The sequence below is a fragment of the Lissotriton helveticus genome, chromosome 9 (genome assembly GCF_964261635.1).
Source record: "Lissotriton helveticus chromosome 9, aLisHel1.1, whole genome shotgun sequence".
Lineage (NCBI taxonomy): Eukaryota > Metazoa > Chordata > Amphibia > Caudata > Salamandridae > Lissotriton > Lissotriton helveticus.
The window spans coordinates 42,678,223-42,704,707 of NC_136070.1; the positions used below are offsets into that span (position 1 = coordinate 42,678,223).

At 43.0% G+C, this 26,485-nt stretch overlaps 1 protein-coding gene across 1 annotated transcript in view; it reads left to right on the forward strand.

Moving 5' to 3' along the window:
• NOVA1 (NOVA alternative splicing regulator 1) overlaps window positions 1–26,485 on the forward strand; it is a 635,377-nt gene that overhangs the window by 49,077 nt on the left and 559,815 nt on the right. The window lies entirely within an intron of this gene.

Below are 26,485 nucleotides of genomic sequence, written 5' to 3' on the forward strand. Positions count from 1 at the left end.
TCACAAGAGTCATCGACAATTCCTGAGGTTTACAGTGGCAGGCAGGCACTACCAGTTCAGAGTCTTACCTTTCGGCCTGAAGTCAGCTCCGCGTATCTTTACAAAGTTTCTGTCTCCGGTAGCAGCATACCTTCGCCAGCATCATCATCAAGTCTTTCCCTACCTGGACGACTGTCTTGTCAAGGCTCCTACTCGAACAGGCGTGGCCAAATCCTCTACCGCCTGCCTTCGTCTCTTCGAGAACTTAGGCCTAACGCTCAACAAGGAAAAGTCAAATCTACGTCCATCACAACGTCTCAATTTCCTAGGAGCGACATTGGATACACAACAGGAGAAAGCCTTCCCTTCCAAAGAACGTCAGGTCAAGCTGAGAAACCTGGCCGCCCAAATTCAGACCAAAAAGAGAGTCAGGGTTCGACTATTCAAGTCGTTGCTAGGAATGATGTCTTCCAACATATTTCTCATTCCGCATTGTCGTCTCCACATGCGACCTCTACAGGAAGCTTTAACAACTCAGTGGATCCAAAGTACAGGATCTTTCGACGACTGGGTCAAGATCACTCAGGTCATGAAAAAGGCTCTGAGATGGTGGCTTCTGAGAGACAACTTGAACAAAGGCCTTCCTTTTTTACTCCCAGTCTCCCCTTATGTCATAACCACGGACACATCACTGGAAGGATGGGGAGCGTTCCTTCAGGAATTGCAAGTACAAGGTCAGTGGTCAGTGGCAGAAAAACAACTCCACATCAATTTGCTAGAGTTACGAGCAGTACGCTTAGCTCTTCGGGCATTTCTACCCCGAATCAGGAGCTTCCCAGTGCTTGTGAGGATGGACAACACCACCACAATGCACTACCTAAACAAACAGGGAGGTACTTGATCCAAGACGTTGTCTCGCGAACCTCAGCAAATTTGGAGGTGGCTACTCCAGCACAACATTTCTCTGCGGGCAGAGTATGTCCCAGGAGTAGACAACATCCTGGCAGACTCGCTAAGCAGACAGCGCTCAATTTGCCACGAGTGGGAGCTCGACCAGAAGACGCTCGACTCAGTGTTCTCCCGTTGGGGCAAGCCTCACCTGGATCTCTTTGCGACGGAAATGAATGCGAAATGCCAACGTTACGTAAGCTGGCTTCCCCAGAAAAGATCCCTAGGGAATGCTTTTTCGATGACATGGTGCAAGACCTTTGCTTACGCCTTTCCACCGTTTCCCCTGATCCCAAGGGTTCTCCGGAAATTGAAAACAGAGAGTTGTACCATGATCCTGATAGCCCCAGCATGGCCGCGCCAGCACTGTTATACAGAATTACACCTTCTATCGCTGGAACCTCCAATTCTATTCAGGACATGCCCACATCTCCTTACAATGAACCAGGGACAAGTCCAACATCCGGATCCAACATCTCTCAAATTATCGGCTTGGCTCCTGAGTTCAGAGAGTTCCAGAATCTAGATCTTCCACAGGAATGCAGAGTCGTTCTAGCCCGGGCCCGGGCTGAAAGTACTAATAAGACATATTCCCTTAAGTGGAAAAGGTTCTGTTTGTGGTGTAGGGCTCAGAAATTGCATCCGTTCACTTCTACTCCAGCACAAATTCTGCCCTACTTGCTCCACCTAGCCAATTCAGGGCTGGCACGCGCTTCAATAAAAGTCCATCTGGCGGCCATCTTCAGGTTTAGACGTTCTTCGTGTGGCGCTTCACTATGGACCAACAGACTGGTCAAGCAGTTTCTGAAGGGATTATTCAGAACTTTCCCTCCAGTACGAGCGTCACCACCTACATGGCAACTAAACGTGGTACTAGCTCAACTAATGAAACACCCGTTCGAGCCAATTCACAAAACAGATCTCAAATATTTGTCATGGAAAACGGCTCTACTACTGGCGCTCACGTCAGCAAGGAGAGTGAGTGAACTGCAGGCTTTTTCTGTGCAAGACCCTTTTATCCAGTTTAAGAATGACAGAGTCATTTTAAGGACTAACCCAAAATTTATACCAAAGGTTCCGTCCTCTTTCCATCTCAATGAACCTATTGTTCTGAGATCGTTCTTCCCAAATCCATCATCTGCGGCTGAAAGATCTCTGCACTCATTGGACCTCAAGCGATGTCTCAAATTCTACATACACAGGACTGAGCAATTTCGGAAGTCTAACCAATTGTTTGTTGCATTTAGCAGGCCCAGGAAAGGCCTAGCATTGACAAAACAGAGCATTTCCAGATGGATTTCAGCGGCCATCGCATTCTGTCACCAACAGGCGGGCCATCCTCTGCCTTCAAAGGTTCGAGCACACTCCACTAGAGCGGTAGCCACCTCCATGGCGCTCTTTGCTGGGGTACCCATTGTCGACATCTGCAGAGCGGCGACATGGAAGACGCCGCATACGTTCACCAAGCACTACTGCTTGGATTCTGAACTTATGAAGGATGCAGCAGTAGGACAGGCTGTCCTATGTCATCTATTTCATTAGAGGTGAGCCTTCTTCCTATCATCCCACCTTCCAGGTAATTTACCGCACATTTCTTATCAGATTGTGAGTATCATGTAAACTGTGTAACAACTTATGATAAGTTTATTATGTCTTTCAAGATGTATGTGAGAAATGTGCTCATTATTGCTTGCTATTCTGATTCAGGCATGTGAATCTATGAAAGATACCCATAATACTGGATAAGAAATGTGTTACTTACCTGTAACAGCAGTTATCCAGTATTGGTATCTTTCATAGATTCACATGCAACCCACCCGCCTCCCCTGGAAGGGCTCACCTAAGTCTTCTCAGTAGGTACTACTTTGCACGGTGCTTACGAAAATCTGAGGGACAAGGGCTCCTTCCAGGAAGGTCAGAAGGGTGATAAGGGCTGATTGGCTACTGGCCAAAGTTTGGTCCTTTTTACATAAGGACCTAGATAGGCTACTAATGTGAGGCCTCTGGCCTAGTACTAAGTATATGTCCATGTGACATTACTATAATTATTTACCGGGGACTCCCACCCCGACGACGGGGAATGATTCAGGGATGTGAATCTATGAAAGATACCAATACAGGTAAGTAACGCATTTCTTATTTCGGTAAGCAGTGACCTAACTTTGGGAGGCAGGTGAAAAAAAGCCTTATTCTGCAAGGCTAAACTTCAGATACCACCCCAACACTTCCCTTACCACCCCGAATCCCCCATTGAGTTGTGCCATCACCTGGTCATAGGTTTGGGATTCACTTATATTAAGGTGAATCCCTAGATCCCAGCAGAGTCTAGAATTCTGCTGGGGAGCAGCAACAGAAGAGTCATGTAGATATCTTGCCAGCAGATGTGTGACATGATTCACCTGTACAAGAAAACGTACTCGATATTCTCTAATGATAGGATATGGACTAATTGGGTGCCTTGTTACTGCGCCGGGTATTTTGGCTCAATAATGTATAATACTACATTTGTCATTTTGACCATTACTGCATAGCCCCAGGCTTATTTTGGTGGCTGTAGGTATTCCCATATTTGACAAATGTTTAGGAAATTTGTCATTGGTTTATAGTATAGTGAAACCCCAATCGTTGTATTACTAATCAGACATGTACATCATCATGTTTCTAGAAGAGTAGGGAATGTCATCCTTTTAGTTCATACCTAAGACTGCAACATAATAAGCAGTGCTCAGTTACAGATGGCATGTTCTAATACATACAGAAAAATACATCCATGAGACTCGATCATCATCTTGTGTACTCTAGGCATTCAGCGTAATCCCGCACTCGAATATATTTGAATTCGCCTTTAGATCTCGCTTGAATTTTTTCAATTGGATTTCCTTGGCAGTGACCCACTCTTGCATATCAGATTTCCATTTATCTATTATGAGGGTCTCCTGCTGCAACCAGTGTAATTTGATGTTTAGAGAACACCAGCCGTAGGTACACAAATCTAAGTTTTATTCCTGTGTTCCTCTCCTTCAGGTACATAATTAATAAAACAATTTCATATATTTTGTTTGATTTAATAGACTAAACCTTTGCTCCATGTATAATAAAAATCAAGCAACATACATGGCTCACATCATACATGGCACACATGAGTCCTGACGTGCCTCTTAGGTCCCTAATAGCATAGTCATCAGAGCAGGGCCAGTTCATATTTTAAAACGTTCCCTTTTAAATATATCACTAAATAATGATGTGGTAGCGTGCTGTCATTTACAGAAAATCTAAAAATACAGGTTCCCTTTTGTGCTATAATCGACACCCATCATCCAATAAGTAAGCACAGAAAGATATACCTTGTTGTACACCAATAATTAGTGTTATTCATTCAAAATCTTTATTTCGGTTAAAACAAACCATAAAAGAGTCATACAATAATACTAAACAATCTCCTAAAACATCCATCAAGTTCAAGCAATGTCAATTAGTGTTATCAGTTAATATCCATCTCCTATTATTACTAAAAAATATTCAACAATCTTCATATATAACATTACTTTATTTTATATAAAACTGCTAAAACCTACAGTATTGGACAAAGGACATTCGTATAGTTGTCCTATACAGGCTTCACAATTTGACACAAATACATCAATCATATTTACACACTTTATCACATCCTATTAATCATTTCATCAATGAAAAACTTTGTTACACAACACACAAAAACATTTAAAAACACATAAATATAAAATATAAAATATATTTGATCATTAATCCTTTGAGATTTGATTAGATTTGTGTCCCAGGGGGGGCTGCAGGACGGGGACCGGTCCGGTAGAGACCGGAGGGCTAGGGGTGAACACAAAGACTGGATCCTTGATTAGTTATCTCAAAGACGGTTTTATTGGGATGTACGTCTTCTTTTGCATCGCCACACGGGCATTATCTGTGTCCTTGTAAGTAGGGGGGGAGTAGTGGACTAGGGGTGATGAGGTCCGTAGGTTCAAGGTGTAGGAAGAGTCTCCCTTGCAAGGTCCAATGGGTCCGACAGGATAGTCTCAGTACAGTTGGAAAGGGGGGGGGGGCGGGGCTTCCTTTGCTGTCCCAGTATTCTCCCGGGCTCGAGTTGGAGAGCCTTCTATCTCGCAGGTCGGCACTCCCGGGCTGTAGCCGCTGTCTTCCGGTTCCAGCGAGGTATTCCCCAGGACCGAGAAATGAAAAGAAGAAGGAGATCGGTTACTGGGGTGACCGGTACAAGTATCGTAGGGTCCGGGGGGTGAGGGAAACCACGTGCAGGTGATTGATACGAAACGTAGCCCAGTGCTCACAGTGCTCGTGAAGGTAGGGGTACAGGGGATTCTATGTACACAGCGGCGTTACTCGGTAGGCAGACCTCGCCGTCCCACCCACCCCGCAAATCTGCCCCGTACCTTGGAAAGCCACGCTCCTCCCTCGGGAACGTGGCTTGGCGAGGCACCGAAACGTTGGCCTCCTGGCTTGTTGATATCAGCTGGGCTCGTCTGGTCCTCGTCTTCTTTCTCCGGGTTCTTCCTCACAATACTGCTTCTCCTCACCGCTCCGTCTTCGTCCTCCAGGGAAACGCCGTCCTTCCTCATACCATCACTTCCGCCTTTTGACGTTCCGCCCCCGTGGAGGGGCGGGGCTGCTCCTTCGTCCTCATTCCAGTTAAAGGAGCCATGTCCCAAATCCGATGCTGTCGTGTAGCCTTCCTGTTCTTCCCTCCACGGGTCGTCGGGCAGCTGTGGGGACAACGGGCATGGTGAGAGGGGAGCGGCGGACCACCAATCTGGGGAGTTCTGCCGTACGGGGTCTTTCAATCCGCTAGCCCCGTCACAATTTGTTACAGATCCTATTATTTTAAAACACTCCTTTGTGTCTAAAAAGACAACACAATAAATTACAGAAAGTTCTACTACCCTGCAAAACTCTTCTCATCCATGAGACTCGATCATCATCTTGTGTACTCAAGGCATTCAGCGTAATCCCGCACTCGAATATATTTGAATTCGCCTTTAGATCTCGCCTGAATTTTTTCAATTGGATTTCCTTGGCAGTGACCCACTCTTGCATATCAGATTTCCATGTATCTATTATGAGGGTCTCCTGCTGCAACCAGTGTAATTTGATGTTTAGAGAACACCAGCCGTAGGTACACAAATCTAAGTTTTATTCCTGTGTTCCTCTCCTTCAGGTACATAATTAATAAAACAATTTCATATATTTTGTTTGATTTAATAGACTAAACCTTTGCTCCATGTATAATAAAAATCAAGCAACATACATGGCTCACATCATACATGGCACACATGAGTCCTGACGTGCCTCTTAGGTCCCTAATAGCATAGTCATCAGAGCAGGGCCAGTTCATATTTTAAAACGCTCCCTTTTAAATATATCACTAAAGCATGATGTGGTAGCGTGCTGTCATTTACAGAAAATCTAAAAATACAGGTTCTCTTTTGTGCTATAATCGACACCCATCATCCAATAAGTAAGCACAGAAAGATATACCTTGTTGTACACCAATAATTAGTGTTATTCATTCAAAATCTTTATTTCGGTTAAAACAAACCATAAAAGAGTCATACAATAATACTAAACAATCTCTTAAAACATCCATCAAGTTCAAGCAATGTCAATTAGTGTTATCAGTTAATATCCATCTCCTATTATTACTAAAAAATATTCAACAATCTTCATATATAACATTACTTTATTTTATATAAAACTGCTAAAACCTACAGTATTGGACAAAGGACATTCGTATAGTTGTCCTATACAGGCTTCACAATTTGACACAAATACATCAATCATATTTACACACTTTATCACATCCTATTAATCATTTCATCAATGAAAAACTTTGTTACACAACACACAAAAACATTTAAAAACACATAAATATAAAATATAAAATATCTTTGATCATAAATCCTTTGAGATTTGATTAGATTTGTTACAGGTCCTATTATTTTAAAACACTCCTTTGTGTCTAAAAGGACAACACAATAAATTACAGAAAGTTCTACTACCCTGCAAAACTCTTCTTATTGACACGCCGTTTCGGCGGCACTTAATAGACTTCCCAGCCTTCTTCCGGACAAATTCAACAAAGTACATGAACTGTACATTTAGCAATTAAAACTACAGGTCACAGAAAACATTTATTTTAACATTTCATCTTTGCATTCTTTTTTTTATAGTGTATACAAGTATTGTTTTAAATTAAAAATCCATTCCTATTTTTAACTCTATTCAGTGAAAACTTTGGTTTTGTTAATTACTTATTATTTCAATATTCCCATCCACACCCTGTTCATTTCTAATCTTAAATGTTTTAGATCAATACCCCAGGTGTTTTCAAACAATCCACCGCTCCTAATTTCTTTCATTGGTATTGTCTATCAATTTGTCTTCCATTAATTATTTGTGATTGACAATTTATACATCTTGTAGGAAGTTCCCTCCATTAAAAGTAAAAGCAGTTTTTTTCACATATCTACCTTCACTTTCTTTATGGCATGGACCACAGATTAATCTGGATGTTCAATTCTTCAATTTGAATGAATGCGCCTAAAATAGGAAATCTCTAATTAGATAGGCGCACCTCCTAGATTATGCAACCATATATTTCCCAACTGGGTATTACATTAGCTGTATTATTTGCTATCTTTCTTTAGCATACATACGCTCTTCCTTGTCGCCCTTCCTAAAGGTATACATAATATAGGATATTGTGGTTATTGCAATTAGCGGATTGTAGGCTGACAGTTGTGGTCTAATCTTGCAGAAATTTGTGCTGGGGTGAGAGTTTCAGTGGGAGTGCACTTCTGCGTGTTACAGGGTGAACTGCATGATGGACAAGGGAGAAGATACACTCTGGAAGATACACTGCCTAATTGAAATTGAATTCTGATTTTTAACTTCTTTTAAAATAAATGTAGCTGTTTTAATTGACATGCACATTTTGCACACATACTGAGAGAGGAGCCTGAGCTGAGTCCTCTACCTCTACCCGGTACCAAATGGAGCGCCATTTTACCTCCGTCTGGCTAGGACATCTCTAGTCACCATTTTGGGACTGTGAGCAGTCTATCTTCTGCTGACTGGATCCCCAGTGCCTATTTAATGCACACTGTGATGCAGACACGCAATGCGGGCGCGCCGCTGTCGTACCAAAGGCAAGCCTCTCTGCGCCCATCCCGAACGCGGCCACTGCCATCAACATTGCACAAATGTTTAGCGATAAGACCATAACATGGCCACGAGATTCCCTGCTGGCTTTAAGGAGAAACCACTGTGAAGGCAACCATTGTGCTATTTTGGAGAATACTGGTTTTTCAGACCTCTGTAAAAAATTTAATTTTTGTTCTTGGAGCACATGCTTGTGTAGCCATGGGCAACACAATGAGCTCCTGCTCTCAGGAGGTGATGGTCTGCAAGGTAAGAGCTGATTGATTAATTTCCAGTCGCTTCCAAACACGCAGATGAATTTGGCTCTCCCTGAAGGCTAATACCTGGGATGTGATGTTCTTGACAGAAACATGGATAAAAGGGGAATCAAGGCTGGACTTGACCATTGCTATTTCTCCTGGCTTTCGAATTATCTGTGCTAACGGGTATTGATAGAAGAGGGAGAGGAGTGGCCATTATTCTGAAGAATTATTGGGAGATTTCCACAACAGAGCTCAGTAAAATGGACAACATGGAGGGTCTACATTTCTGTATAAAGATCCCACCAGCTCTCTCCTTTGTGGGGCTACTGATATATAGACTGCCTAACTGCCCACACTCCCGAATTATTAAATTTCATTGCTCTGAGATCATTGCAATACACTAACTTCACTGCTTCAGGGGATTTCAATCTCCACACAGATGCTCCCAGTTGCTCTCAGGCCTCTCAGCTAATAACGACACTTAGGGGCGTTAACCTCACTCTGCTCGCGGACTGTCACACTCACAGAGCTGGCCATGCACTAGATCTAATCTTCTCGAACATTCCAACCTTGAGATTGGAGGACCCTTTGTGTATGGTTTGGACTGACCATTTCCTGGTTCCCTTCTCATTCAGGCTGGAGAATAAACATCTGACTGGGGGAAAACACACAGAATTAAAAAGGAACTGGAAAAAGGTAATAGCTGATAACCTAGGGTCAGTGTTTCAAGCTAGGGGGCCACAGTTAACCAGCTATCCTAACGCTGACTCCGCCGTGCTTAATCTATGGATCACATGCGCTCTCTAGAGGCACCTATTAGGCCAGTTAAAACCCCTAGAAAGCCTCCCTCAGCCCCTTGGTGTTCGACATACCTTAGAATGGAAAAGAGTAGGTGCAAGAGGCTAGGCAACCAAGATAGCATATAAAGAGGCAAACTGATGAAGGTGCCAAGTAGGGAAATATTTGGTTAAGCGCATAGAGAGTACGGAGAACTCGGAAAAGCAAATCTTTAAGATTGTCAGATCTTTAACCAATCCATTAGCACTGGAGGGATTCATTCATCCCTCCCCCTCCCTGTGCACAAACTTTATCTATTTCTTCAAGGAAAATTCAGAAAGTGTATTCCTCGTTTTCAGCTGGGGCTGGGGCTGAGGCATCGGCGTCAAAACTACCTGTAAGCTAGAACTCCTATAGCACCTTCTAGGAATTTCTCCCTATAACACTGGAGGAATCACTGACAGAAATCCTGAGATCCAAGTCAGGTTCCCCAGAGGAGCCTTGCCTCGCCACCCCACAGGTTTTTAGGTCATTGGCCCATGTGATTAACCCAAAATTGAACCATATCTGGAACACCTCGCTAAATACTGGCATTTTTCTGGATATATGGAAACAGGCATTTCTACTACCCATACTGAAAAAAATGCAGATCCTACGGAGCTTAGCAATTATCGCCCGATTTCGCTACTACCAGCACCTGCAAAAATGCTAGAAAAACTGGTGCAACGACAACTGGCCAAGTTTATTGAGACACATGGTATCCTGCATGACACTCAATCTGGATTCCGATTGGGACAGCGCTGGTGGAAGTGGCTGAATCCGTGAGAATGACTATAGGTGCAGGTGCATCAGCGATGCTAGTCTTATTAGATCTGTCTGCAGCATTCGACATGGTAGCGCACCCAATCCTACTGGACAGACTAAAACTGTTGGGCTTTCGGGGGTGGCACTCTCTTGGATCCAGTTCTATCTCATAGACCGCTCCCAGTAGGTCTTTCTTCGACCTGTTCAATTTGATTCCAAGTCACTTAGGTGTGGAGTGCCTCGGGGCTCCGCCTTGAGTCCACTGCTTTTTAATGCCTATCTGGTGCCAAACATTACTATCATTGCATCATGGGAGGTGAAGGTAGTCTCCTATGCGGATGACACCCAGTTGGTTTTCTCATTTAAGGAATATCGTGTTGATACGTGGATGAATAGTAACTGCCTCAAATTAAACACTGACAAGACGGAGGTCCTGTTCTTCAGTCAGGCTCCCCCCCTCCGCAAGTGTATGGTGGCCAGCAGTACAGGGTCATTGCCGGTACCGGCAAAAACTGCAAGGAATCTGGGCATTAAATGGGAAACTGACTCATCCTTTGCAGCCCACGTTCGTCATATTTCCTCGTCTTGTTTCAGGAAGTTGAGAAGCATAAGGAAGGAAATTCTTGCAGCTATTGCCAGAGGAAAGCATTAGTATTATAGTCCATGGTATGATGACCTATCAGTTGGACTATGCCAACAGTCTGTACCTGGGGCTGCCTACTTACCTGATTACCTGATTACCAGACTACAGATGGTACAGAATGCGGCAGCAAGTTTGAATCAACGGGTCCCTTTCTGCCATCATATTTGCCCTCATATCAGACAACTTCATTGGCTCCCAGTAGCTAAAAGGATTGAGTTCAAGGCTTTGACCGTGGCCTTTCGAGACATCTATGACAGGGGCCAGGGCTACCTTAGGTGCAGGCTCTGTCCATATCAACAGAAACGCCCTCTGAGATCCAACTTCCAGCATATGCTTTGTGTCCCTCGCTATGCAAAGACCCGACTGGGTTGGAGGTCTTTCATGGTCAGGACCGCCAGGTAATGGAACTCTATGCCCCCGTCTGTGCCAGATTGAGTCAGAACAGGAGGTCAGAAAGACCTTGAAAACGTGGCTTTTTAGTCTAGGTTAGTTCCATTGTTTGGCCAGATCAACGCTGTAATAATTGCGTAGCGCCGGGACACCTGTGTATTTCAGTAACTGTCAACCTCTACGAATGCCTATTATCATTATTATTATTATATTCTCTCATTGTTTTTACTTGAACAGGTGTCGTTTTCAGAACTAGTAGGGATTTCTCAGGAATTTCTGACCATTTCTTACTCTTTTTAATATTGTTTATACCTCTATGTTCTTGGATAGTTCCAGTGGGAGCTGAAAGTATAACAATAACAAGCACATTTTAGTTCTATACTCATTTCTATGAAACCTACGTAATAGAAATGAATATAGAACAAAAAATTGTTGTTTTGATACATAAAGCTCCCACTGGATCTATCCAAGGACGGGGAGGTATAAACAATAGCAATCCCTACTGGTTCTGAAAATGATACCTGTTAAAGTAAAGACAATTGGAGAATATGACTAAGTGTAAAGGTAAGAACAAATGAGGAATGAAGAAATGAAGTTGCAAAAAGGATTAAAATAATATTAATAAATCTACTGCCCCTAAATCTCAACCTGCACCCCTATTACTGAGCACCAGGTACCATACTCTGGGAACAGGACAGAGAACACATGCACTGGACCCACTTATGCTGCTACCACTGGACCCCACCCTTACTGGTGAATCCAGACACAATTTTGCTGCTTCCACCGGACCCCACCCTTACTGGTGAATCCAGAAAACTCACAGTGAACAAGAAAGACATTTCCAAAGAAATGAAAATGAGAACCAACTTAGAAACAATAATCCCTTTTCATGTGACTATCTAAAAATGCAGAGTTTTGTAGTGGAGCCAGTGTCAATACACCGCTGTTCAATGGTAAAGAAAATGCGCCATTGGAGTTAAATATCCCTGAGAAGGAATGGTTGGACCATTTCCAAAAAATTTATGGCAGCAACATTGATCTAGGACCTCCTAATTTAACCCCGATCGACATTCAAGCCCCCCTTCTAAGTTTCACTATTAAAGAGGTACAGAGTGCTATCGAGGGCATGTCATCACAGAAGGCCCCTGGGCCAGATGGCGTACCCGCAGATATGTACAAAACAAACTCAGCAATGTGGTCAGTTGTACTTACTAATGCTTTTAATGTAGTTGGTATAGATAAGATAAGACCTCCAACTACCTGGTCACAGGCTGTTATCATCCCCATTTTTAAGAAGGGTCAAAGGGGGGACCCTAGATGCTACAGGCCAATATCTCTGCTAGATTCCTCATTTAAAATCTTGGGCAAAATAATACTAGAGAGAATCTCAGCTTGGACCACCGATAAAAACATCCTGTGTGAGGCCCAGTATGGGTTTAGATCTGCTAGAGGTACAGAAGACCAATGCCTTAATTTGCACCTTATACTGAGCAAATACACTGTAGCTTCAGGGGGGAAGATGTATTTGGCCTTCATGGACTTGTCCACAGCTTTTGACCTAGTCAATAGGTCAAAGCTGTGGACAATACTCCTTGAAAAGGGACTGGATCGTGCTCTTGTGGATTTTTTGGCACGACTCCACAGTGATTTAAGGGCAACTATCCGTATGACCCAAGAGGGGAACTGTACCTCTTTTTTTAAATCGGGAAGGGGAGTGCGCCAAGGGTGCATTTTGGCACCTATGCTCTTCTCCCTTTATATTAACTCCCTTGGAGAGTCCCTAAAAACTGCCTCTGCAGATGTGCCCTGCATGGGTGGTTCCGTGACGCCGGTACTTTTATATGCCGACGACACAGTACTGATGTCAAGGACCCCGAAGGGCCTTCAACATTTACTTAATACTTTTGGGGCTTTTATGCAAGACTTGGATTTGGTGATTAATGTAGGAAAGTCGCATGTCATGGCTGTGGGTAATTCTAAAAGCAATATTAGAACCCTGACCTGCAACGATGCTGTACTTACTAAGGTTAAAACCTTTACATACTTAGGAGTGGTGTTCGACGAGAAAGGGACATGGGCACCACAAATCCAGAATAAGACCGCAGCTGTAAAACGATCATCTGCTGCTATACTGGGGTTCGCCAAACGTCTTGGCGGCAAACCACCAGAGGCTATATTATCCATATACAAAGCCAAAACCATGGCAATAGCCAGATATGGAGCCTCTATTTGGGGATATAAGAACACAACCCATATCCAAAGGGCAGAGAATATTTTTTTGCGATCTGTTCTGGGCTTACCAAAATCCACACCTGCTAACTCAGTACATATGGAACTAGGGGTAGGTTATATTGAAGATATGTTGTCTTTTGCACCACTAAGGGCTTGGATTAAAATTTGGCTTAATCCCAATTTAACATTAAATCACACGATTATTAAAGACTGTATGGGGCGGGATCGTGTGGCAGAGATTGAGTGGCTTTCATATATCAAGAAAATCGCACAATACCTGGGCCGCCCTAATTTATATACTAACCCTGAAGGCCTACAAAAAGATGACATTAATTGGGCGAAACTGGAATATATAAAGAAAAGAGAAGCCGAAAGAGAAACATGCGAAATCATGAAGCCAACCGTGAGGTCACATTTTTTGACAATAACAACCGTAGCCATTGAACCGTACTTGGCGGTAGTAAACAAACCTTTCCATCGGTGGCTTCTCACTAAATTTCGCTTCAATCAGTCTCACCTCTTGTTGGGTGAATATAATAAATGGTGTAAACCCCATGAGAACGCCCCCTGTAAGTGTGACGATTTCTCGGACCAGGATTCTATCCACTTTTTCTTTTTTTGTCCTTTTTTTAGAATTGCAAGAGAGAAATATATTAAGCCAATATTAAAAGAACTAAAGTTTACCCAAGTCAAACCGGCCTTTCTGTTTTTACAGTTAATGGAAACACCTCTAATTATGTATGGGGTAGCAAATTTCCTCACAATGTCCATTAGGTCTCGTCGAAATATACCTCAGACACTGATTAATTGACCTAGCCTTTGTTAAGAATTGTACACCCAGTCGGGGTATCACTGTTAAATGATTGTATTATAGGTTTGTAAATATTACTGTAAATAGACCATTGAACAAACCCATACCACAAACAGTAAAAATGAAATGAAATTTTGTAGGAAAATATAGACAGTGCAAGTATGACGAAAAGTATTTTAAATTTTTTTTAAAAAACTTTTGTAAATATGAAATTTGTAAATATGGAATTTGAATTTGTACATAATGAGTCTTGTTTTTTAAATACTCCAATGATCAACTATGAATGTATAGCATACTTTTATGATTTTAATTTAATCGAATAAAGTGTTTTTGACTCTGACTCTGACTCTAGTGGAGCCAGTGGAAGCTTGATTCCGGTCCAGGGCAGGCATGGCTTGCCAGTTTGGGCTGGACCATTTCCATGAGGCACAGGGTCAGACTGATTTGCATATGGCCATGTCTGAACTCGGGTGGCAGAGTGGGCTAAAGAACGGTGATGGATTAAACCCAGATCTGTTGACTGGGTGTGAGTGTTTGATTGGTTCAGATGCGCCGTCCATAAGCACCCCATTTTGTACCGCTTCGTTTGCCATAAATTGGCTGGGTATGCTCAGACGTGAGTCCCTTGCTCACTTTGCCACTGTATTCTAGCAAGCCTGGCTGAAGACGGCTGAAATGCCAGAAACTGGTCATAGGAAGCTTGTTTCCGGTCCAGGGAAGGCATGGCTTGGCAGTTCGGGCTGGACTGTTCCCATGAGGCACAGGGTCAGACTGATTTGCATATGGCCATGTCTGAACTGGGGTGGCAGAGTGGGCCAAAGAACGGTAATGGATTAAACCCAGATCTGTTGACTGGGTGTGAGTGTTTGATTGGTTCAGATGCTCCGTCCCACCCCCTTTTGTACCTCTTTACGTCAAACTAGGCACCCTCATGGTATAAATATGCCTACACTTTCCCTAGCAAACACACGGTGGTTTGGAGCAGCTCGACTATCTACTTGCCCGACGCAGCTCGCTACAGCAAGTGCCGAAGGAAGCTGACCTTCTAGCTGATGCACTGATCGAGAAGCTGTCCTTTCTCTCGGTGAGAATCCAGCTCCAGTATTTCCAAGCTCCCCTCGCGGGGTGTTGGGAAATCGAGTCCCAAGACAGAGATAGCAGACCTCCTTCATTCTAAAACCAAGGTACGGAGCTGATTAGACCCTAAGAGAAATCTGGTTAGATTCTTTGCAAATAAATACTAAACCTATGCTACACCACACTTACTTCTTCCCTCGTACTAGACTTAGGTTAGGTACATTGGAGTAGGCGTATTTTAGAAGCACCAGTTGAGTATTTTTAGCCTTTTAGCCTTTGTTTATGTATGTATTTATGGTTTAGGAACTATACAATACTTTTACAGTATTATTTTATAATACTCTTCTTACTGTACGCATTATACTTTGCAACCAGTATTATGATTGTAGCAGTTCATTTTACTTGCATGAGAAAGAAGACTGTTCAATAAATTCTTTTATTGAAAACGCCCATCTCTCTATTTCTCTGCACCTCTGATGAACCAAAGCATGCACGATTGACTGAGTAAAATATCTATCTATTGTTTCCACGACTCTGAAGATACGCTTATTCTTGGGGAAACAAAGTTGTCATGTTTATGCGGTTGTCAGACACTAATCACTTCTTGTCTATTCGAGAAAGTTTCTAGTGACCTCCGAGCTACCTGGCACTCACATTTAAGTCTAATATATTCGATAGAGACCTATTCTACCCAGTCGTGAAGGGAGCGGATATCATCCGTGGCAGTGAGAAGGGCGGTGTCAGTGCTGTAGTTGCTTCAGGAGCCAGATTGAGAGTAGTCCTTAACATGGTTGGCTTCAATGAACTAAGAGAGTTGCGCATTGATGGACTTCTCAATGTCACTATGTGCTCTCTCAGAGGCATCTAAGCATATGATATAGAGGCATCAGCACATGTATGGAAGAAGACCTGGGTGAGCAACAACACAAAGATACTACAGAAAGTATGTGTGTACGGGCTAGCCAGCAAGGAGGGGGAGGGGCAAGGAACAGAAAGGCACTGCTTCCGAAACCCAGCAGAAGCGACATACATTTATGAGCAGTGACATTAGAGTGAGGCAGCCAGGCCCTCTCTGTAGGTTTGTAAATCCACTAACAGAACTTCCCAATCTGCCGATATGGGAAACTTGCGCAGCCCATGAATCTACTCCTGTCTGAGGGCTACAGTCTTCGCCCATCCCCATTTAATTGTTGTGTTACACCAATGAGCTGCACTTAGTAACGTCTGGGCTTTCTAGTAGATGGCTACAATTTTACGCCTGATCAGCATTGCTAAACAAATGAATCTATTTGCAGCTTTCGGGCATTTCAACAGACCCAATAATGCGCCCTCGAAGGTGCACACACAAATACACCCGGTCACCTCGTGTAATGCAGCAGAAACCGCCCCCCATAGTGTAGCAGCCGCCGTTCAGCCATGCAACATATGCATTAAGTCTGCGACTAGTCTTTGACACCTAAAACAAGCTGTGGAAGACTCAAACATTTGATGAAGTGACATTGGGATATGGTAGGCCCTATGAAGGATATTATGTTTGATGTATTGGAACTTAGCGTTCCTTGACACTTTTCTGGGGCACATGAGCTCCCTGTCCATTTTTTCTGTTCCAGTTCCTTTCCCACATCCCTTTTTCAGTATCTGCAAGTCACAGCCAATGGATCAAGTGTGGTGTACGCTAAAAAACGGACTAACAATGTAATGAGTTTACAACCACGACCTAATATGTAAACTGTGTGCATCAGAGGGTGTTGGTCAGGCTCAGTGTCCGGGATGTTTCATAAACTCTTCAGTTCAGCCAACAAGCTGCCATGTGCCAAGAAGTGGCCGGCCAGCAGTTCATGATCTCCTTGAAGCCGATCATAGATAGGAGCACTCCATCTGAAATAATGCCCTATGCGTGCCCACCCTGCGGCCTCCCAGGTCTCCAGTCCCACCCTACCCACCATTTCGCTAAATGAAGGTCTGGTGCTCAAGAAGACCTCAGGCGAGTATCAGGGAATGCATGGCATGAGGTGCAGACTACAGTTAAGACTATCGTATGCTATCTGGAACAGACTACTAGCATTTGGCTGGAGTCGGGCCTGGGGGGAAACAGCCATTACAACGTAGGCTTTACACCGCGCTACCATTACGAAGCAGCAATCACAACGCAAGTCGTTACAACGACTTACACTGGATGGCGCTATATACTAAGGAATAGCATGATTTACTATTCCAACACCTGTCCTACTGTTACGTGGGCTGGAGTTGGAATAGTAAATTATACTATTCCTAAATCCAGCGCCTCCAGCGCAAGTCGTTGTAACGACTTGTGTTGTGAGTGCTGCGTCGTAATGGTAGCGCGGTGTAAAGCCCGCGTTGTAATGACATACATCCGGCCTGGGGTATGAAGCTCCTTTTGGACAATCCACTTTGCATGGACAGCTATGGGAAGACCCAGCTCCTTTGTAAGTCATCCCTCCATCCAACATGCGGGCCACTGTAGCTGTGCTGCCAAATAACAATGTTCAAAACTCAGGGCTCCCTAGCCTCTCTTATCTACAGGCAGCTGCAATTTACATAGTGCCACACACCGCTGCCCCTCATTCAAATAAAGAACCCCAGCTTACTGTAACATGCAAAATGTGGATTTGGGGATATAGAATGGGAGCTGGGAGGTTATGGAATTAATAGGACAGGCGAGGAAGCATCACCATCTCAGTCAGGAACACTCTTCCCTGTAAGTGGAAAGTGCTCCAGAAGGCCATTCGGTGATGCATTGAGGCTGTAGGTCTAGTAAGATTACTGTCTATTGGGTCTCCTACTTCATGATTGACGTTTATGCACAGATAACGAAAAGTGCAGGGGTCCCATCGCAGGGATGAAAATCTATTAGGAAATACTGTGGGGGGCATGCAGGATTTAGCTGAAATAAACAAGACCTTGTCCAATTAATGCCTAGTCCACAAACAGCATGAAACTCCTGCAATATGGCTTGTATCCCTTGCATACCCTCCCTGATACCGCTTATATAGATTAACGCATCATCTCCATACAGCAAGTGGATCTCTCCATTTTGTCGACACCCCAATCCTGACCATATTGCCGGAGACTCTGGTCCAGAAGATCCATTGCTAATGCAAAAAGCTTTGGGGACAATGTAAGCCTGGTCGTGTCCCCCTGCTTACTGAGAAAGGTGGGTAAATACATTGACCTATTTTAACCCATGCAGTGGGTTCAGTATATAAGATACAAACTAGGCACTGCAGTCGCCCCGTGATGCCAAAGGCTGTCATGGTCTAGAACAGGTATCCCCAATCCACTGTGTCAAAAGCCTTCTGCAAGTCCAGAACCATACATGCAGCATATGGCCATCAGGACGAGGAAAGCTTCATCACCCTATGCAGGCAGTGGATGTTCAAGGTAGTGGATGACCAGGAACAAAGCCATTCTGACAATAAAGTTCCTCCCAGGGCACTCAAATTTATAAATGAAAAGTCTAGCAGTAGTAAAATCTCTTATTGTACATTGTTGCACTTTATTTCTTGTCAGGTACTCAGCATCCATGTTCAAGAATACAGTGTTAATCAGTATATAGCTTCCAAAATGTTTATATGCGACAAAGCAATCTACAACCAACACGTGTTTCGTCGTGTGTATTTACACACATTGACTTCTTCAGGGCTGTAATTCCAAATAAAAGATGTTACCATAAATACTCTTAACTTGGAGACAAAGTGACCAGAAACACCCTTGTGTCATACAGCAGAGTCACAAGCCAAAGACCTCTGCAACAAACTTAAAGCACGTGACTATCCGGAGAGGGTCATAAACAAGTGCAAAAAGAGAGCTAGAAACCAGAATCGAGAAGGCCTTCTGGAAAACACAGAAAAGACTCCACAGGAAGATCTTCTTACATGTGTAACAACGTACAGTCCAATCACAAGCCAAGTGAAGACAATTATAAATAAACATTGGCGAATTCTCACCTCTGCAAATATTTCCTGGCCTAAACCACGTTTTGCAAACAAACGAACGGGAAATTTGAAAGATCAATTAGTCCACTCGAGACCTAAACCCATTGTCCCACGAAGCCAAACCACCCTGTGGAATTTGCCACAAACTAAGGGACATTTTCCTTGTGGCACCTGCTCAGTCTGTTCACTTACAAAACCAACGAAGGAGCTACAGCTATCACCAAATCTCAAATGGACCATGCGGACTCACACGAACTGCAATACTAGTCATGTAATTTACATGATTACGTGTCCTTGCAGCATGAATTATATTGGAATGACGTGCCGAAAGGCGAAACAGAGAATATGTGAACATCTCAGTAACGTCAAATGCAAGAAGATGACAACAAAGATGGCAACACATTATCTGGAAAAGGGCCACACAGTAGACGATTTGCAGTGGGTGATCCTGGAGACACTACAAACTAAGGACCACAATGCAGAACGCATCCTGTTTTTTGAAGAAAACGGGTTTGGAGATTCGGACTCGGCATTTACGGAGATTACGATCCGTTCTCTTGGGGAGATTATTACTAGTGGTTCAGGTCTTTACACATGTCCTTGACCACTGCGAGTGTTTAAAATTTACAGTTTCCACCCCCTATTTATGCCAGCTCTTTATGTGCTTTTCTATAAGTTGATGAGGGATGACATCCGAACTCAACTAGCAGTTCCACTGATCCACACCTGGTACAGCATTGGAACTTGGCCTACTTTGCTACTTGAATTGATACATGGTCCTCTCGTGTCCGGAATAAAAAGTCTCCTGCCCGGTGACGCTCAATAGCGTTAAGGAATTCTTCACAATACGTCTCATCCATACATTGGGAGATCTTGACGTGGAGGTCTTAATCCATATATACTATGCTTGGTAGCCTCATTTGTCACCAGGCTTGTTTCTCTAGCCCTGACGAAGTTCGTACGGAACGAAACGCGTTGGCTGATGGCCTTTTTAAAGATTGAAAATAATAAAGGACTTTTTTGAAAAATTCAACAGCCTGTTTGGACTACTAAATTTTGGTGCACCATCCTCTGCTTTAAAAATCCTATTTGAAAAAGAACAGAGGTGGGTGCACCGATTGGGCACGGACGTACGAGGTCTGAATGATAATGTCCCATGGGCAAGTATGAGCAGATTGTGATTGGTAACATATAAAAACCTGCTAAGGGTATATTAAAATCAACAGCCCTTGAGCTCAGGTCCCAAGATCTGGTTTGATAATAACAAGCTCTTAGTACCAATCTAGAGGTACTGAAGAAATAAGATTGTCTCCTATGAGGAATCGTGATTCACATCAAAGGGTAAAAATCATAACAAACCCCCCTTTTTTTTAAATAGACACTAAATTAAATATAGAGGATTGCAATAGTTCTCTATAAAGACTGAGACTTCCAACCTAAACCCAGAAAAGAATATTGCTATTACCGAAATCGTCTTAGGCCAAGAGCAAATAATGTACATTCGATAATAATTTCAAAAAGACACTCGTGGAAACAGGGTCCACTCATGGCATCACAATCACGCTTTTATTACAATGTCATTTAAAAATTAGAAAAATCCCAACGAACTCCACTGAAAGAAAAGACCATCTTAATAGTCTTCCCTCACTGTCGACACATGAAAGCAGCTAGATAAATGACTCTCGGAAACCCGGCAACCCTACCGGGTCCAGGAAAGTAGAGTCAGCACAAGCAGCATACGGAGGATCGGCAGGTAACACGAGGGAGATGCCAACCTTCCTAACAAACAGATGAGTATTTGTTATTTAATATCCTGACCAATCCCCACTTTTTCGATCCATAGAATAAGACCTCCTCATAGACTCCCTGGGCACCAGAGGAAGCACGTATTAACACGTGCAGAGGTACGTGATTTTAAATGGGATTAAGAACGCATGAATGATTAGAACGTTACTAATCTCGTCTTCTGTATGGGGTTCTAATAATGTTTGGGTGACTTTTGAAAATAGATAAAAACACCAAATTTTAAACACCAGGTTGAAGTAAAAGCGTGATAAGAGTTGAACCACAGATACCACATGTAATGCATAAGGATTTAAGGACAATAAGATAGAACAATTTAAGCCATAGCACAACCGAATTGTACCGAAACAAAGGCGATTAGTTAAATACCAATATTAGAAACAAACGTGGTGCAGCTGCCTTGTTATAAGAGCATAAAGTGATAATGATAGAAAACTACACGGTTTTCTTACTGTATGAGAAGGTGGAGCTTGACTTACCAAATGCGAAATAAAATCATAATGAGAGTGAAGTACATAAAGCATAGTTCCTAATAGAAACGATTAACGAAAGAGAGATAAAAAATTGGAAGATGTGTGTTAGAACTGTGATAAAAATGGAAATTAAAGATGGGAAATCTTTCCGAATTAACAATGAGTAGAGTTTGGGTATGTGGTTACTCGAAGCAGGACAAGTAATTGATGTTATATGGCATTACTGAAAAGATATACAAAGAAGTAACAAATAGTCTGTGAGTCCTCCTTTTTAAAAATGTAGGACAAATCCCTTTACCCTCACCCAAGGTGACATTTTTATTTTTTAGGCACAAAGATAGACTCAAAGAAAGAAGGGATTAATATGTCGCCTTCCCACCTTCACAACTTGGTCCTGAAGAAAGCCCACTGATCATACTGACGAAAAGGGCTGAAACATGTCGACCTTTTAGATCACGAGAATAGGTAGCGTAGAGAACCCTAAAATTCTCGAAACGCATACCAGAGATATTTTCAACTAACCTAACTCAACTCTGGAATAATAAAATTCATTCTCTGGATGTTCGAGTTATTTTAAATTGCACCACCTTCACTTATCACTGGACACTACTGCACATAACCTTGGATGACTACCTCCTGGTGGAGGCTGCATACAAAGCAACCCTGTGATTATGCAGACACCCGAGTATTTCAGCGGAGAATCAAGATATACCGCTATTTACGCCAATAACGCGAGTGCATGAGGGTTCTTTTACCAAGGGACGGACAAAATACCTGAGGAATCCAGGTTGGCAGGACAAGTGATCCACCCCATAATTGATTGAAAGAATTGAATTAAAGGAAACTGGATGGATCAGTAATTTCCTTCTCCCCACCTCCATTGATTGAAGAATACAGCAGAGTCTCCATCACCAGGGAGATAACATGTAATGTGAAGGTAAGTAGTTCCCAGCAGAACCATCTCCTTTGTCACATGAATAACAAGGAAAAGAAAGTAAAAGATGAAAGACAATGGAATTAAAAGGATGGGAGAAATAATGAAAATATAATTTTTTATATGATATGAGAAAGAAAGTAACCATACACCAACACCCATAATCAAGGATGCATACATGAGACAAAATTATAAGAAATATAAGTTGTTAAGGGAATGAAAAGAGCTGAAGTTAGATGGATTTGTCTATGATATTGACCTGATTTTGTAATGGGTTCATATCCACAATCCAATCAATCCACAACCACCAGTTATCTATATACATAAAAACGAAAGTATGTCTGTCTGTCTGTCTGTTTGTCCTTTATGCATTACTACACCATTCATCCGATCGCCATGAAACTTTGGGAAGTTGTTGAGTACACTCCCGCGAAGGTTTCTGGCATAAAATGTTTTTAAATATCGGCCCCCCAGGGCCCTCATAATCTTTCGAATACTGATGTACGCACAAGACGGAAAAACAAAAAATCGTGTATCCACAAGCACTCGAATAAATAAATAGAATTAAAACACCATTCATCCGATCGCCATGAAACTTTGGAAAGTTGTTGAGTACACTCCCGCGAAGGTTTCTGGCATAAAATGTTTTTAAATATCGGCCCCCCAGGGCCCTCATAATCTTTCGAATACTGATGTACGCACAAGACGGAAAAACAAACAATCGTGTATCCACAAGCACTCGAATAAATAAATAGAATTAAAACACCATTCATCCGATCGCCATGAAACTTTGGAAAGTTGTTGAGTACACTCCCGCGAAGGTTTCTGGCATAAAATGTTTTTAAATATCGGCCCCCCAGGGCCCTCATAATCTTTCGAATACTGATGTACGCACAAGACGGAAAAACAAACAATCGTGTATCCACAAGCACTCGAATAAATAAATAGAATTAAAACAGCATTCAACCGATCGGCAGGAAACTTTGGGAAGTTGTTGAGTACACTCCCGCAAAGGTTTCGGGCATAACATTTTTTAAAATATCGGCCCCCCAGGGCCCTCATAATCTTTTGAATACTGATTTACGCACCAGACGGAAAAACAAAAAATTGTGTATCCACAAGCACTCGAATAAATAAATAGAATTAAAACAACACTTTGAAATGTTTTCCATATTAAAATCAATAAGTTTCAATAAAAATGACACAATGTAAATTGAATGTTATCACAACGAGTTTCCTTGAATTTCCTTTCTTCGGAGATCGCAGCAACGTGCGACGGGTAAGCTAGTACCTTATACACTAGTAGCCTGTAAGTGTAAATAAAACCATATTAAGTTCCTCAAGTGGCGGTAACATTCAATAATCAAACTTAATAATCAAAATGCCAATCACCTTATAGCCCCCTGTCGTAAACACCCTGGAAAAATGTGAAGTACCAGAATGATCCAGAAATATCCAAACGTACTTCACTTTAGTAACTAAAGTAAAAGAAAAAGACAAATCCGTGCCCTCAGCACCTAATGTTTATTAAAACACAGGTCACAAAAGTGGGTACAACGACCCCCAATACACCAGTGCACTGCGCTTACCTATAGCCCCCTATAAGGGACTCCCTGGGTAAGTACAAAGTTATAAGATGATCACTTATTATGTATAGTGATAGCAGTCACGAGTACATGATCTGGAAAAAAGAGAGAGTAACACCCTTCGATAAAATGTATATTTTTTCACGGCTCTACAAGCGTTGATTAATAATGCTATCCAGTGAAGTCTCTCATATTTAGTCTACACAGGTCTATCATAAAGAGATAAACCGGTCCATATCACCTGAAATCCATCGTCCTCACTTAATAGTATAGCTTGTAAGCATATTATAGTTAGCTTGTAAGCTAATACACATCTGAAGACCCAAATCCTGCCTCACTTGTTCATAGCTGCCCGGATACAAAGTTGACGATCAATTACAGCGTGTCAACCCGTATCCTAATAAAGTCCCATTCTTGCCTTGTAACCCGAAATTACTAAGTACAAACGTGTACGTCAAAAGTTAGCCTGTTGGTTTGTACCATATCAAGGACCCAATCCTGCCTGTAACCCAAAGGTAATTGTGCACATGCCAGTTCAGTATCAATTACCTATATAGTATCAAAACCCAGTCCTGTCTGTAACCAGAAGGTAATTTCACACGTTAGCTCAGTATAAAGGATTAGAGCGTCTGCACCATGTGTGAGCGCAGAATTCAACAAGCGCAGTCAGATACAACATGCCATAATATTTGAGCATTAATATTGTACCCCCATCAAGTACATATTTTGTCTTTTTTGATGCAGGCTTCAATGTATTCTTCCTTTTCAGTTTGTGTGCTCTTCGAGCCGCGTCCTCAGTGGTCTGTTTGTTATAACCCCTGAGTGCAAATGCCTCATATCACTAATAGCGTCTTAAAACTCCTTCTCCAGTATTAGGGGTGTCTTTCATAGATTCACATGCTTGAATATTCCCCGTCGTCGAAGTGGGAGTCCCACGGTAATAAAATAGCAATAACTGCTAAATATATATACATATCATAATAATAATAATACAAGAAAAGAAAGGAAATACACTGAAATCCTCTAAAACCCATTCCTACATAGGAATGCAAGGCAAAGAGAAAAATCATTTGCAACACATTAGTATCATTATGTAAGTCCAAACTGCAGCCAATCAGGCGCCAGCACCCTCTAGAACCTTCTCTTCAGAAGCTCAAGCCCTCAGATTTTCTACCGCACGTCGTGTGAAGGGAGTCTCCCTGAGCTCTGCTCAGTTTTCTACTTCAAAACTCTACTTTCAGATATTTCTTCAACATGTCAAGTAAGATGTCTTTATTTAGACCCTGCTCTTCTTGTGGGAAGCTGTGCCTTTTTGAAAAAGACCCCCACCAGAAGTGTATTTACTGTTTATATCCTGATCATGTGGCTGCCAACTGCAAGTATTGTAGAACTTTTTCTACTAAGACTTTAAAGGACAGGGAAGGCCGTCTCCTCCTTTGGCTGCAGTGTCTTAAGGACAAGGACTCTGTTTTGTCCGACGCAGAAAGTTTGCATTCTGGTTTTTCATCAGCAGCCTCCAAGCGTGGTAGTGTTCAGGAGGTTCCTTCTCCTTTCCTCAAGAAACCTAAATTGGCTTTGCCTGTGGCTCCTGTGATGTCTTCTGCCACTCCTACCACAGCTACGCCCACGAGACCTGGCTCCCAGGCGTCTTTGGCAACCTCTCGAGGTGTTTCCACCCCTCTTAAAGTTTCACCGTCGACGGACGCGTCGTCGAGCGCTCCGACGACGAGAGCAGCTTTGCTTGCAATTTCGACGACGACGCTGACTACCTCTTCAGCATTTTCCTCGTCGACGACGGTTTCGTCGACAGCATCGACGTCGACGAGGGTTTCATCATCGTCTGCTCCTGTCCCGTCGACGATTCCCATCTCGTCGACGAAGAAGAGAGAGTCCACGTCGACGAAAGACCAAATGTCGTCGACGACGCCGTCGGCTACAGCCTCGTCGACGAAGACACCGTCGACCAAGGTCCCGTCGACGAAGAAGACCTCGTCGACGGGCTCGTCGACGAAGACAGGCCCGTTGACGAAGACAGCCCCGTCGACGAAGACGGTCCCGTCGACAAAGACGGTCCCGTCGACGAAGACTGGCTCGTCTACGGAGTCAGTGCCAGCGTCAACGATCAATACGTCGACGGCTACAGCTACAGTGCATCTCCCGTCGACGACACCGTCGACGATCCCGTCGACGGCCCCGACGAAGATTTCTGCTTCATCAACATTGCCAAAGTCAGCCTCGTTGACACTACCAACGACAGTTCCGGCGACGGCGGAATCCCTGTCGTTTGTGTCATTCCCGTTGGTGCCATTGCAGACAGCGAAATCCTCGCACCTTCGCAGTACGCTACCTTGCCAACAAATCTCTGATCCAGAGACTCAACCACCTTCTCCAATGTTTGCAACAAGTACAGAGCATGACACTGAGTCGGATCAGGAAGAGGGCACGTTTGGAGCAGCACGTAGTCCCTCTGACTTGATTATAAAATGTCAGGACACAGATTCTAATGATGACAATGGCCCAGAATTTCAAGAACAACAGTTCAATCAAGCTCCTGTGGCTGCCATTCCTTTGTCTTTAATATCTAATCTCCAAAGTATGCTGGATGATTATAATCGCCGTTTTCC